Below are 14,188 nucleotides of genomic sequence, written 5' to 3'. Positions count from 1 at the left end.
CACACGGTCTGCACTATATACCTCCTCGCATGTGCCTCTTCCCTTCTCCTCGCCGGGTTTGTTTATCGAGCATTTGGAGTTCCCCCCATCTGGAAGCGTTCAGCAGAGAAAACAAGAGAAATGGAAATTTGATTATTTTCAAAGCCGAGCCGGGATGATAAAAGACTGGTGGCTCATCACCAAGCCGACCCGGCTGTGGTTGTAAGTGTTGGCAGAGGCGCTCGTTCCTCCCGGGGTCTCCGGCATCAATGGTCTTTGTTGTATGGGATTATCGACTGTGTAAAGGCGGCGCGCTCTCGAACTCGCTCCTCGCCGAGGACCCCCGGATTGGTACGCGTTAGGCCCCCCCTACCATTTGATCAGATGTAGTCCCAAGGACCCCTACATTTAGATTAGATTAGATTAGATTCAAATGTATTGTCATCATACACACAGCATAAGTACAGTACAAACGGAAAGAAGCTTGGCATCCAACCAGAGTGCAAATGTAAAAGTAAAGTGCTTTAGTAATATACAATGTACAGGGGATTGAACTGGGTATGAAATATATAAATGAGTACTACTGAGTAATAGTGCCAATCAGATTATTATTATGTACAGTGATACAGATGTAAAAATACTATGGTATTGAGCAAGGCCAAAGGCTTCTCTGTTACAATGGGTGACAATATTGTCACAAGGAACGATGAAATTACCTACCTGGGTTCCATCCTAAAGGCAAAATGGCAACCAATGTAATAAAAAAAGTCAACCAACAAACAAGATTATTGTACCGGATCTCCTCTCTGGTAAACAGGAATACCCTGAAGACTCTAACAGGAGCACTCATTCAAGGGTACTACGACTATACTTGCACCTCATGGTACCAAAGCACCTCAAAGGCACTAAAAACAAGATTACAAACATCATAAAACAAACTGGTCAGACTACTGCTTGACCTTACTCCTAAAACCCACCTCACCCCTGCCCATTTTGACAACCTAGGATGGCTTAGAGTAGACAACAGAGTACAGCAACTTGCAATGGGCCTGGTCTACAAGATACACTACACCACTGGTACCATGTACATGTCGAAATACTTCCCAAAGGTCAGTGAATACCACGACCACAACACCAGAGGGAGTTCCACAAATCATGTTCAACCCAGATTCGGCTCAAACAAGGGACTAAACACGTTTCGCAATTATGCAACAACAATGTGGAACGCCCTACCCACAGCCGTAAAATTATGTGAATCCCTACCCACCTTCAAAACCACTCTAAAAGAGCACCTACGGGAGGCAGTAATTCAAAACTTGCCCCGGTAAATGTAAATTTTCTCCACTGTCATCTTCTCAACGACAGCATCCACTGCTGTGGAATTGTGGACTAAATCGTATCAGATCTTTTCAGGGTCCCTGAAACAAAAAATAAAACGGCGGGTCCACGGGCCTAATTTGTGTCAATGTGGTCATGGACACAAGAAAGGTAGAGAGGCGCCGCTGTAGTTGGGGAGGCGACGGTGGAGAAGGTGACATCTCAGAAGTCACATTCTCTTTAACCTCTTAACAGGCACCCCCAAAAGTGGCCATTTTAGTTTTAGTTTTTGAGGATGGCATACTTTTTTTGCAAACCAAAGTACTATACTTTATACTTATAGCACATGCATGAGTCTGGTCTCTTTTCAAATATAACATTCTGAGAGTTCTGATACAATAAAGAAAATTCACTTTTAGTGCTAATGAAATAGAGTAACATAGGTCTGAACTTGAGTTGAACTTGAACTTGTGTACTCACGTTTTTCTGTAGTAGTTGAATATCCAAAATTATATTTCCAAAAAAATTGGTATGGCTGAAAAAACACATGTAGTAGTACATGTCCAAATTTCATACAAATTCAGAAATGCTCTGCAGATTTCCATTTTCTCATAGACTCCAATGCATTCGGCAAATATTTTACTTCCTGTGTTCGCTCGTGACTTTTCACCTAGATCCCTGATTCGCTCATCCCCATGTGGGGTATCATTGGAAAGCCACACTCATTGGTTACAAGTTACAACCCTGTCCAACCCTGTAATTTCCGAGATTGACAAATGATTGACTGAGTTAGAGCCTCGGGAGTCGCCGGTGGTATTCGAAAAAAATACTTTGGCTCACGCCTCACATATCGGCATGTAAACGGTAATCGACAGGCAACAAATAGGGCTTTGAGTCGATATGTATATTGTATTAAAAAATATGCACACCCGATCCGTTAGAGGTCGCCAAAGTGGCGTGTCGTGCCGGTGGGCAAATCGTCCTCAAGAGGGCCCACATGTTGCCGTTTTGTTAAATTTTCTCTCGTTTTGGAACGAGGGACCATACACACTCAACCGAACACAAATTACGTTCAGCAAAACGTTTATTTAATCCAATCAGCTGATTACAGCCTGATTACAGAAATCCAGATATATAGTTTGGCAACTGGTATAGATAAACAACCCTTCCCAGCCCTCTAGGCAGGATTCCCTAGAAGTAAAGAGGCCGGCCAGTAACCAACAGGTTGCTGGTTCAATCCCCGTCTCAGACAGGAGGGTGTATTCCAGCTGTGAGCTGGTGACTGAATGGTGGCTGGTATTACATCTACGGTGCCCACCATCCTGCCTAACTGCCCTTGAGCAAGGCACTGAACCCCAAAATTCTCGCACGGAATGTTAGCATAGTTCTCTTTCATCCAGCATGGCTGCATGTAACCATTGGTAACCACTTTAAAAAGAAAATGGCTCATTTCTGTGCAGTGGTAGAGTAGGGAAAACACTGGGGGCTAGATCCACAAAGAATGGATTGCACGGAGCAAGTTGCACCCTTACTTACAATTCATCACTATGAATTGAAAATGGGGGACCCTGATGTAAACAAGACGAAAGTCTTTCTCTGGTCTGCATCCCCTTAACAATTGTGTATATTGAGCCGTACTGTATTATACCCATTCTGCAATCTGTTAATAAAATTGTCATCAATCACCGTGCAGATATCATTCTGGGAATCCAGACCATTGATTGATTGATTGATTAATTGATTGATTGAACATTTTATTAACAGATTGCAAAATGGGTACAATACAGTACAGCTCAATACACACAATTGTTAAGGGGATGCAGACCAGAGAAAGACTTTCGTCTTGTTTACATCAGGGTCCCCCATTTTCAATTCATAAGGAATTGTAAGTAAGGGTGCAACTTGCTCCGTGCAATCCATTCTTTGTGGATCGAGCCCTGGGGAAAGCATGATGTTACTATTCTACCGTGGCCTGTGTGTACAAGATCCAGCAACAAGACACCAAATGATCACGTTTTTCTTTTCTCATATATCAACACATAGCAACAATGGTGGCTATGTTACAGGCAGCCATCTTGGAAGGGACCAAGACGGAAGACACAAACATTCTGTGCGAGGCCTCTATTAAGTGATCCCATGCGGATGCGGCTGCATATTGAGTTGAAAATCCAGCTTCTCTCAGATGTTTTCTTGGAGTGCACTAGTTTGAAGAAAAAAAAGAAGCAAAAAAGAATGTGATGAGAACAGCATCTTCATCCGTGCCTAATTACCATAGACGCTCAAGACACCGTGTCCACAAAACGCCGGTCTGAAGCTGAGTGGGCTGTTAGCCTGAGGGAGGTGTTGTAGTCTGACGTCACTTTAGTTTCCCGCGCGGTCCACCCGTATAGGGATTTATCATTGGAAACATTTATTATCGGCTATTGTAATAATTCTGCCTCGTGAACATTGGCAAGCTTTCCATTTGTGCACAAAATGAGTTCCCTTCTATCAAAAACATTTTTGGTTGAAATAAAGTTAGTTATAAGGTTTTTAATTTGTCGTAAAAAAAATAACTACACTTACCAGTAGAACGCCTGTCGTTCAGTGCTGTCGCCTAATACAGCCAGGAGTCTACGCTGTGGTGACGTCAGTCAGCAGCGCCAAAGTGAAGTGAAGTTCCTCAGTGAACGAAAACATAAACGTTGTTATTTTGCTACTCTTACGATTACTTTTTTCATGTTGAGCTATAGATTGTGGATGAATACACACAGAAAGGTACACCATGCCAATGTTCATGCTTTATTCGTTTTAAACGAGACGATTTAGAAATGGGTCCATTGGAAATACATGGCGATTTCAAGGAGGGTGCACCGCGCGGGAAACACCAATGATGTAACCACTACACCTCCCTATTTGAAGAGAAGTTCAGCACTTTCTGCTACTCCGTTCTATTCATCATCAAACGAGAACTGGCCTTGGACCAAACTCATTGCAGGAAACCGTTGAAGATCTTCACAATCATCAAAATCCTAAATGATTGCATTAACGTCGGCGCCCCCCCCCCCCCTCCTGCATATATATATATATATATATGTTATGTATATGTATATGGGAAGGAAATATTCCCTGTTTAGGGAATGCCGACGCTTGACGGGCTCACCAGATTTGGAAACCTTTAGGGAATAATGTGAGAATTTTATTGCAGCCTTGTGGAAGTGATAAATATGGTAAATAAGGCAGCAGCGGGAGACGGAGGATGTGGCGGAGAAGGAGGAGGAGGAGGAGGAGGAGGAGGAGGAGGAGGAGGGAGATCTTGCAGCTGAATGTTTTGGCCTGTGACTCCTGCCGTCTGAGCGCCGACGGACCAGTGAACCGCATAGTTTTTTCCCATGTCCTCCCAGGACACTAGGAGGGGTGGAGGAAGGGGTCGACGTTGCCACAGAACACCGGGGATGAGAGCCGAGAGATGCGTTTCCGCGGTGGGAATACGCAGGAGCGGCCAGGAGAGTTCAGATAGTTCAAGTGCAGAAACCTGTGTTTATTTCAAACTGTGCCGGAAAACAGCTGAGAAATCATATCTGTTGGCGGCGTTGGGAGAAATACGGTCGTTATTAACGAACTGCATGACCCAAAGTGGCTGTGCAATCGCTGCAAGAGTTAGAAGTTGTTGAACTACGTGGAGTTAACTATTCCCTGTAGTTAAAGCTGCAATAAAAAAAATTCTGACCACTCCAGCAAGCCATGTCACGTATAAACATGAAAATAAATGCCTTACTGAGAGATTTATTCACATCATAATTGATAATGAATTCATCCTAATAGCTTTTGTGCTTGGATTATGAGATTTCAACCACAATACTTTTGTCGTTAAAACAAGGTAGGTAGATGCTTCACCTGCATTGTTCAGGTGGCACAATTTAAAAGATTTGCTGGGAAAGAAAAACGTTTTAAAATGTTTAAAACTTTTTAAAATACATTTAAATAAGAAATGTAAATAGACGGAGCTAAAGTGCAGTGCTGTTTGCTGTGCCAAAAAATTAATGGAATAATAACAGGTGTTTTAAGTAGGACACCATGACTCAATGAGATCTTCTGTGAGTCCCATGAAACAGCTAGTAGAATGCTATTTGATTCCACGTATATTAATGCGTTTCCTGTAACAACAGGAAGCTAGGGAGGGATTTGTTGTGGAACATTGGACGTTTACAGTAGCCAATAGTGCTGATGAATATGCATTACGGCCGACCTATTAGCTAGCAAGCTAATGTTAGCAATGTACATTAGCAATGTTACACAACATTAGTTATTACTTATTAGTAAGCTAGCGAGCTAAAATGTAACATTTTAAAGCATTTCATTGGATGCTAAATTAGTATACGCTAGTATGTTAATTCATTCTTTTTTTTAATCATTTTCCAGGAAATTACAAACTCTAAAATACCATTAAGAATACCTACGAAACAACGTATTTGTCATTGTTGGGACAGATACTGGCACATACATGACAATCAGTGTAAGCCATATGATAAAAGAACATCTATTTTGTTTTCATGGAGCCTTTAACACTTCCTGTTGGCAACAAACCAGGACATAGTAAACGTGTACAAATCCATGAAGTGAACTGTTTTAGGTTTTTTATTTTGCAAATGCTGGATCTTAATTTCTATTTGATCTGCAAAGCCTAGTTTGACATTTGATCTGAATTTCGTGAGCCAGGTGTGCCAGAGTGCCTGTACGTTCAAATATGACACAAAGCGAAATTAAGAGGCATGGCAAATGCATACAAGTCAATTGAAAGACATCAACGGAGGTGCAGAGACCCAGCTTTGGTCTAGGCTGCAGCGAACGGCGGTGACTCGAGTTGAAAATGTTTAAACTTGAAGAAATTGGCCAGAATTTGCTTCACATAAACACAACACTTACATAATCGTGTTTTAACTGAGAGATTCTGTAAGAATTATGCATAGATCACTAGATTTATCTATTTATAATTCGAGTCTTACATGTTAACATTTACATGAAAAACATGCACACATAAGACTGTTCTGACAGCACAATGTTGATTGGCAGGAAAAATGTATTGGGTTGTTACAATAACAAATCTTTTTATGAATTTCGGTAACCTTGATAGTGATTAAGATAGCCATAGTCAATGCTGTGTTGGAAAACAGGCAAATTTTTGGCAAACAAGGACAGAGGATGAAAGTATTCTGTACTTCTGTATGACAACTATTAAAGAACTTGAACTTGAACTTGAACTTGAGGAAAGTGTCAGCGAGCAGTGTGTGGTAATCCGTTGCTTTCTACCTCTGCCGTTCATACAATCACCTCTCCCGCGGTTCCATCTCCGTGGCAACGATGTGCCCAGGCTGCCGTGGCCGTCTCCATTACGGACATGTCCCATGTCCTCTAACCCCCCTCCCCCTCGTCTGTTGGCCCCCTCCACTAACACACACACAGGGGGAATCTGTGGCGAAAGCTGTGTCCAACTTATTTAAACAAGCTACACAGTATGATTCATGGTGGAGGCCTGTCTGGTAAATTAAATGGATGTGTTTTTGTCTGGTTTCTGTCTGCAGGCCGCGAGGATTGACACATCCTTGGAGGTCGGGTGGAAATGCACGGGTTTCAAAGCGTCCATTCATTTCCTTTGTTTTTCCCGGGCTTTGTTGTTGACAAGAGACTCGCATTTTCTCCGCCAAGCATGTGCTTTAGTTTTAGTCTGTGCAGAGAATAACATTTGGGAGAATTCATGGGATCTTTTCGACTGCAGTGAGATTCAGTTTGATCTTAGTGGTACATTGTGTCTGATGTGTCTTGGGTGTCTGCTGTAAATAAGTTTCACGGTTGCCAAATCCATGTTTTGTCTTTTATAGTTATTATTATCATACTGGAGTCAAACAGGGTAAACTTTTATGTCATATCTGTTATGGATGCATAAAGGCTATTTTGGTTGCAGAGTCTGTATATGACTAAATCATTTAGCCTTGCCTTAGGAAAGGCCTTCTGCTTTATCACAAGCCTTGTTATTGGGATATCCAAGTTCTGGAAATAATTATTAAAGATTTGTGAAGAAAATAGTCAATTGACCTATTTCAAACCCTGCCCTCTTTTCTTGATCCTCCAATTACAACTGTCACTTCCCAGTGGCCATTCAAGAGGATCAAGAAAAGAGGGCAGGGTTCGAGGGGTTAATTCTGCTCCACTTACGCCTCTCAAAGTCACTAGCAAGGACTCCCTGGAAGAAGAGATCTTGTATCTCAATGGGACATTCCTGGATAAATAAAGGATAAAAAAAAAAAAAAAAAAAAAAAGGACTTGACTGCAAATGCTGACTGGCATCAACTCTCTATCACTAAATACTGCTACTACTGTACATCAATGCTATTTTGTAATCTCTCTATCTTTGATTGATTGATTGAAAACAGATTGCAGAATGGGTACAGTACAGTACAGCTCAATACATACAATTGTTAAGGGGATGCAGACCAGAGAAAGACTTTCGTCTTGTTTACATCAGGGTCCCCCATTTTAAATTCATCGTAACATATATGACATACATGATATACAGATAGACAGTACTGCTACATCTATACATTTATGACATACCAGATTTGCAAATACAGTACTGTTTGTGATACGAAAAGAGTCCAGAAAAAAGAGTACATTTGACATAGAAACTGTACATTGGAGGAGGTTGGGTAGGTGGGGGGGGGGGGGGGGGCTGTACATTGGATGTGGTTGGGGGGGGGGGGGCGGAGGTTGGGTAGGAGTGGGGGGGGGGGGGGGGTTGGGTAGGAGGGGTGGGGGGGGACACACTGTACAACTGTACAAGCAACACTGTACATTGGAATATTTACAAGACCGTACTTGGTAATTTACTGTACATTGGAGGGGGTTGTGTTAGGACATTTACAGGGGCCAGTTTCGAATTGCAGTCTCCCGTAGGTGTTTTTTGAGAGTGTTTTTGAAAGTGGGTAGTGATTCACATTCCTTTACAGCTTTGGGTAGGGCGTTCCACATTGATGTCCCTATGCCATAAATGTCATGTATGTTGTGTATGTCATAAATGTCTATATGAAATGAAAATGGGGGACCCTGATGGAAACAAGACAAACGTCTTTCTCAGGTCTGCATCCCCTTAACAATTGTATGTATTGAGCCGTACTGTATTGTACCCATTCTGCAATCTGTTAAATAAAGTTTTCATTCATTCATTCATTCATTCATTCATTCATTCATTCATTCATTCATTCATTCATTCATTCATTCATTCATTCATGTGGCATAATTGCGAAATGTGTTTAGTCCCTTGTTTGAGCCGAATCTGGGTTTAACATTTGTGGATTTGTGGAGCTCCCTCTGGTGTTGTGATCGTGGTATTCACTGACCTTTGGGAAGTATTTTGACATGTACATGGGTACCTTGGTCGTGTAGTGTAGTGGGCCTTGGTCTTGTAGACCAGGCCCATTGCAAGTTGCTGTACTCTGTCGTCTACTCTTAGCCATCCTAGGTTGTCAAAGTGGGCAGGGGTGAGGTGGGTTCTAGGAGTAAGGTCAAGCAGTAGTCTGACCAGTTTGTTTTGAGATCTTTGTAATTTTGTTTTTAGCGCTTTTGAGGTGCTTTGGTACCATGAGGTGCAAGAATAGTCGTAGTACCCTTGAATGAGTGCTCCTGCCAGAGTCTTCAGGGTATTCTTGTTTACCAGTGAGGAGATCCGGTACAAGAATCGAGTTCGTTGGTTGACTTTTTTTATTACATTGGATGCCATTTTGTCACAGGAAAGATTTGCCTCTAGGATGGAACCCAGGTAGGTAATATCTTCTTTCCTTGTGACAATATTGTCACCCACTGTAACTGAGAAGCTTCATGGCCAAACATTCCAGGAGCTATCTGTCTATATCTTCTGTCCGTGGTGCTGGATGGATGTATATAAAAAAAAAAACATCAACCTCAACAACAAAAGCTTGTGTGTTGATTTTTTTTTATAAATCCACAGGCGTATGTGCAGTAATGATGCTATTATAAAACTTGCCACAATCTCAAATTCCGCCCCCTCTATTCTTGATCCTCCAATCACAATTGCTGGAAGTAACAGATGTGATTGGAGGATCAAGGAAAGAGGGCAGAGTTTGATACAGGTCAATTCCACAATGTGCAAGATACTGTGCATCGGAATCTGGATGATTTCAGCAATAATTCTGCTTCCAATAAGTACAGTTTTTAAACTAAAAGTAAAAATGTTTTTAAGTAATGTGGGTTCTGCAAATTAACTGCAAGATGATGATACTTTACTGCATTTAAACTGCACATTACAGCATTGCACTGCAGTTTTCAAACATCAAGGCCACTGCAATTCTTGTTATCATGGGTAAGTTCTGCAAATTAACTGCAAGGTTACTGTAATGTACTGCACATAAACCGCTCATTGCTGCATTGCAATACAGTTCCTAAACAGTTCTTAGGACTAGACAGAGTTTTATTTTGGAGCTGTATGTTGGTTTATGTTGGTACTTTTTGTAAACATTGGAGTAAAACAGATCTATATTTTGATTTATTCCAAAATAAATTTTACATCTGCTAATTCAACTCTTTCAGAATGTATGTGAATATAAGCCTAATTTATTTATGGTCCGAAAATATCCGGATTGGGCATTTAAAGGTCAAAAAAATTAAAAAAAAATTAAAGAAATCTCTAGACTTTAATGCCACCCATCCATGGATGTGGCTGTATGCTTAAACTAAATTTGAACTCATGAACTCAGACTGCCATCTGGTCTCAGAGTTATTTTGGGGGGGTTGGGTTTATTCAAGATGACAGATGCCCAATAGAAACTGTAGAACCCATACGCCGAAATGTATATGAGTGATGGGGGCCATGGACGTACACTTAGAGGTCGTGTACAAAATTCACAGTTTGCAGACAAAAAAAAAGGTTGTACACTGAATTCCAAGTCACGTACCGACATTCCCCCCCTTCCCAACTCTTATGCTCAACCCGACGCCTGTAAGCGACAAGGTGAATGGTATGTGAGAACAACCCTTCACATCTCGTACCCACTTATCAGAAAGCACGTGTGCAGAGGCCTTTTTGATTCATGTTTGATATTATGTTGGGTCTCGGGTGGAAGAGTGGAGTTCTGCGTGAACATAGGGCTGTGGGAACATAGGGCTATAGGAACATAGAGCTGTGGGAACATAGGGCTGTGGGAACATTGGGCTATAGGAGCATAGGGCTGTGGGAACATAGGGCTGTGGGAACATAGGGCAATAGGAACATAGGGCTGTGGGAACATAGGGATGTGGGAACATAGGGCTGTCGGAACATAGGACTGTCGGAAACATAGGGCTGTGGGAACATGGGGATGTGGGAACATAATAATAATAATAGATTGAATTTGTAATGCACTTTTTGTTCGCTGGGATCCCAAAGTGCTACACTACAGGGTTAAAACATAGTTCAAAAAAAAAGGTTATTAGTAAAACAAATAAAATACAGAATAAAAATAAGATAAAAATAGAACATAGTTAACACACTTTAATCGCAGAAAACGCCGGAACTCGTCTTTCCTAGCCATGCTCATTATGCCGAAGACGCCGTAACTCGTCTTTGATGTCAATATTTCAAAAATCTGTCATCGAAATCATATTTCCTTTCCGGAGCCCTGAGACACACTGCTGATCTCCTCTCAACTCTCTAGCGGTTCAAGAGCGCCATCTGGTGGCCGATCGGCAGATCGCAAACCGGACATTAACCTTTGAACCGGTAGTGCTCATCCATATGTGGTCCGGCCACTCGCTATCGTTAGAGAGACTCCGTCTTGATACAGTGAACATCGATCGGTGCAAATAACTCGAAAAAACAACATGATTTGACGTATATACTATTATACAACCTGGAAATGGATCGGGCATTTCTACATCCCATAATAGAAAAAATTCTGTTCCACGCTCATCTGCCAGCGGCGCGAGGTAAGATTCAGCGTTATATTCTAACGTGTTCTTTACTAACTGCTCTGATGAACATATGACTCACTCTGGATGAATCATCTAACGCTGCCCACGGAATTATAAACGATCCCCCGCCCATCCGGTCATCATCAGATGATACGTAGAAACTTCTAGAAGCACGTCCATTTGAATTTTTTTATCTCGCACAGATTCCTACCAAACTGTATTTGATCATCAATATAATGCATTTAGGGCTATAAATCACGTTCTGAAGAAAGCTGCAGAAAACGATAAAAACATACTTATACTTTAGACCATATTTTAGTATGAATATGTGAATGAAAAGGTTTAACGTTGCTACACCCTGAACAATACATATAGGACATTGAATGGGCCATAATAATGGCAATTTAGCAATAGAATTAAAAAAGTTATAGCCCTGCAAAGAAGGGGAACTTCTCCATGTTAAATAGGGCTGGCGAGGGATGGTAAATTATGAATTTAACCCTGGCGATTAAAAACATAGTATAAACAGAAAATAAAAAAACAACGTCCGCAGCCAGCACAAGAAAATTTAAATAAAAAGCTAACAGTCAAAGGCCTTTTTTAACAGATTTCAGTTTTCAGGCCTGCTTTAAAAGGCCCTCATTTATCAACGTTGCGTACGCACATATATGTGCGTAACCCGTGCGTACGATAATTTCTAAGCAAAGTGTGGGATTTATCAAATTGAACTTGTCCGTGACTTTGTGCGTATATCTCACAGCTCGGAGCATGCGTACCTGACGCCCGGTGGTAGAATATGAAGCCTGCATGTCTGCAACGCGGAAATAAGCTTCCGTGCATTACTTCCAACACTGGCGTGTTCAACTTCTGTATAACCCGTAATTCATTATAGTTCATTGTAAAATAGCGACAGTAGTGTAATTATAACGGGCTCATGCGCGAACAAGAGGTTGGCCTGTTTGTTTGGCACGGGGGGCAGACGCAGAACACCCACCTCCAAACACGATTAAATATTGTTTCAAATAAAAAACGACATACTATTATTTTGTGTCATGTTTCCAAATAAGATTGGCCACAACGAAATGCTTTCTACTTCAATTTGTTGGTTAGAATAGATTACCTCTGTTGAAACTTCACTGAGACTAAAAGTAAAAGACAGTATTTATTTTTTTGTGAGCTCCGCGCACAGACGTGATAATAATAATAATAACTTAATTTTATATAGCGCCTTTCAAGAGACCCAAGGTCGCTTTACATAGATAGGGGGGGGAAATAACTAAGTAATAAACATAGTGGACAGACACAACATATAAATATAAAATACGCGTTTTTATTGATCACATAGGCAGGCTATACATAGGCTACATGGCACGGTCCATCGTGATATTGTAGATGGATCGAGCAATAGACTGTTACTGTACCACCCATGTAGCTGTCAAAGCTCCATCACAAATGCAGTTATGTGATTAGAAAGGGATTCCACTCAGTGATGGGCATTTGCCTGATAAATGTCGTTGCTGCCGGGAGGAAAGGCATGCTGCATGTTTTCAATTCATTAAATAAAACGGATACTTTTTGCAAGGGTTTACTGACTGTCATACAAATAATCAACCAACTACATACTGTAACTTTTCAGTGCACGTTCTTATTTACATTGTGACAACAGCCTTGTGAGCTCCCGCACACAGACATGATGGAATTCATGTTCAAGTTGTATTGATCACATATAGGCAGGCTACACATGGCGTATAGGCTACATCATACATGGCAGTGAGATTCATTGTTCTAGTATATGCTCTCGTATTATTGTTTATATAGGCTACCCAATACCGACATCAAAATAGATTGTATGCCTCTACAAATCATATGCAGCAGGTAGAAAATTTACTGAAAATCCGTCGCGATTTGGAATAAAATTTAGGAGAACTTTAATCCCTGGGTATTAATCGAACAAAACGGAAAAAGGCAGTCATATTCCAGCACAGTCTTTATAGTTAATATGGTCTTTAAGTTAATAGATATCATATCCGACATCACCGTATGTGTACATGTCTGTCAGCCTGTCACGTATTTCTCCATAACACGCTTCCCTTGGCTTAGTCCACTTTTCCACATTTCATGGGGGTGTTCCATTACCGTATATGGTTAATTACGGGCGGTGCTATATGAAATACTTAAAATCGTGCACGAGCGTGGAGCGTAGAACCTAATGGTATTTATCAACATGGAGGAGCGTAGGACCGTGTACGCACGGTTGATAAATCCGGATATTTCTGTGCGTACACACATTCTAAATGATGTGCTTAAGTACGAAAATAGAACACTTTCTAAGAATTGTTGATAAATGAGGGCCGGCTCTGTGGTGCCCTCAGCTGGATGGGGAGGCTGTTCCACAGGCGTGGTGCAGCCGTGCAGAAGGCTCGGTCACCCATGGTGCAGAGCCGGGTATTGGGGACCTGAAGGAGTAGGCTACCTGCAGATCTGAGGGTATGGGTGGAGGATTGTGGAGTGATGAGTTCCTGAAGGTAGAGGGGTGCGTGTCCGTTTATGCAGTTATGGGTGAGCATCAGGATTTTGTAATTGATCCGGGATGAGACGGGGAGCCAATCTAGTGAGTGGAGGATGGAGGTTATGTGATCGTGTTTACGGACTCTCATCAGGATCCTGGCAGCGCTGTTCTGGATGTATTGGAGCTTTTGGATGCTCTTGCCAGCAATCCCGATGAAGAGTCCGTTACAGTAGTCCAGTCTTGAGGAGATAAAGACTGGACAAGCTTCTCTGCATCTGACAGGGTTAGATTTGTGACTGAGGGGGAGAGGGGGATTACCTGGGCGTCAAAGGTGAGATGTGATATGGATGAAGACTGAACATAGGGCTATAGGAACATAGGGCTGTGGGAATATAGGGCTGTAGGAACATAGGGATGTGGGAACATAGGGCTGTGGTAACACAG

At 41.7% G+C, this 14,188-nt stretch overlaps 1 protein-coding gene across 1 annotated transcript in view; it reads left to right on the top strand.

The window, feature by feature from the left end:
• The window catches only part of LOC311227495 (uncharacterized protein), a 97,331-nt gene that overhangs the window by 50,884 nt on the left and 32,259 nt on the right, over window positions 1–14,188 (top strand). The window lies entirely within an intron of this gene.

The sequence above is a fragment of the Notolepis coatsorum genome, assembly GCF_963971535.1.
Source record: "Notolepis coatsorum genome assembly, chromosome: 1".
Taxonomy (NCBI): Eukaryota; Metazoa; Chordata; class Actinopteri; order Aulopiformes; family Paralepididae; genus Notolepis; species Notolepis coatsorum.
This window is presented reverse-complemented; position numbering and strand designations above follow the sequence as displayed.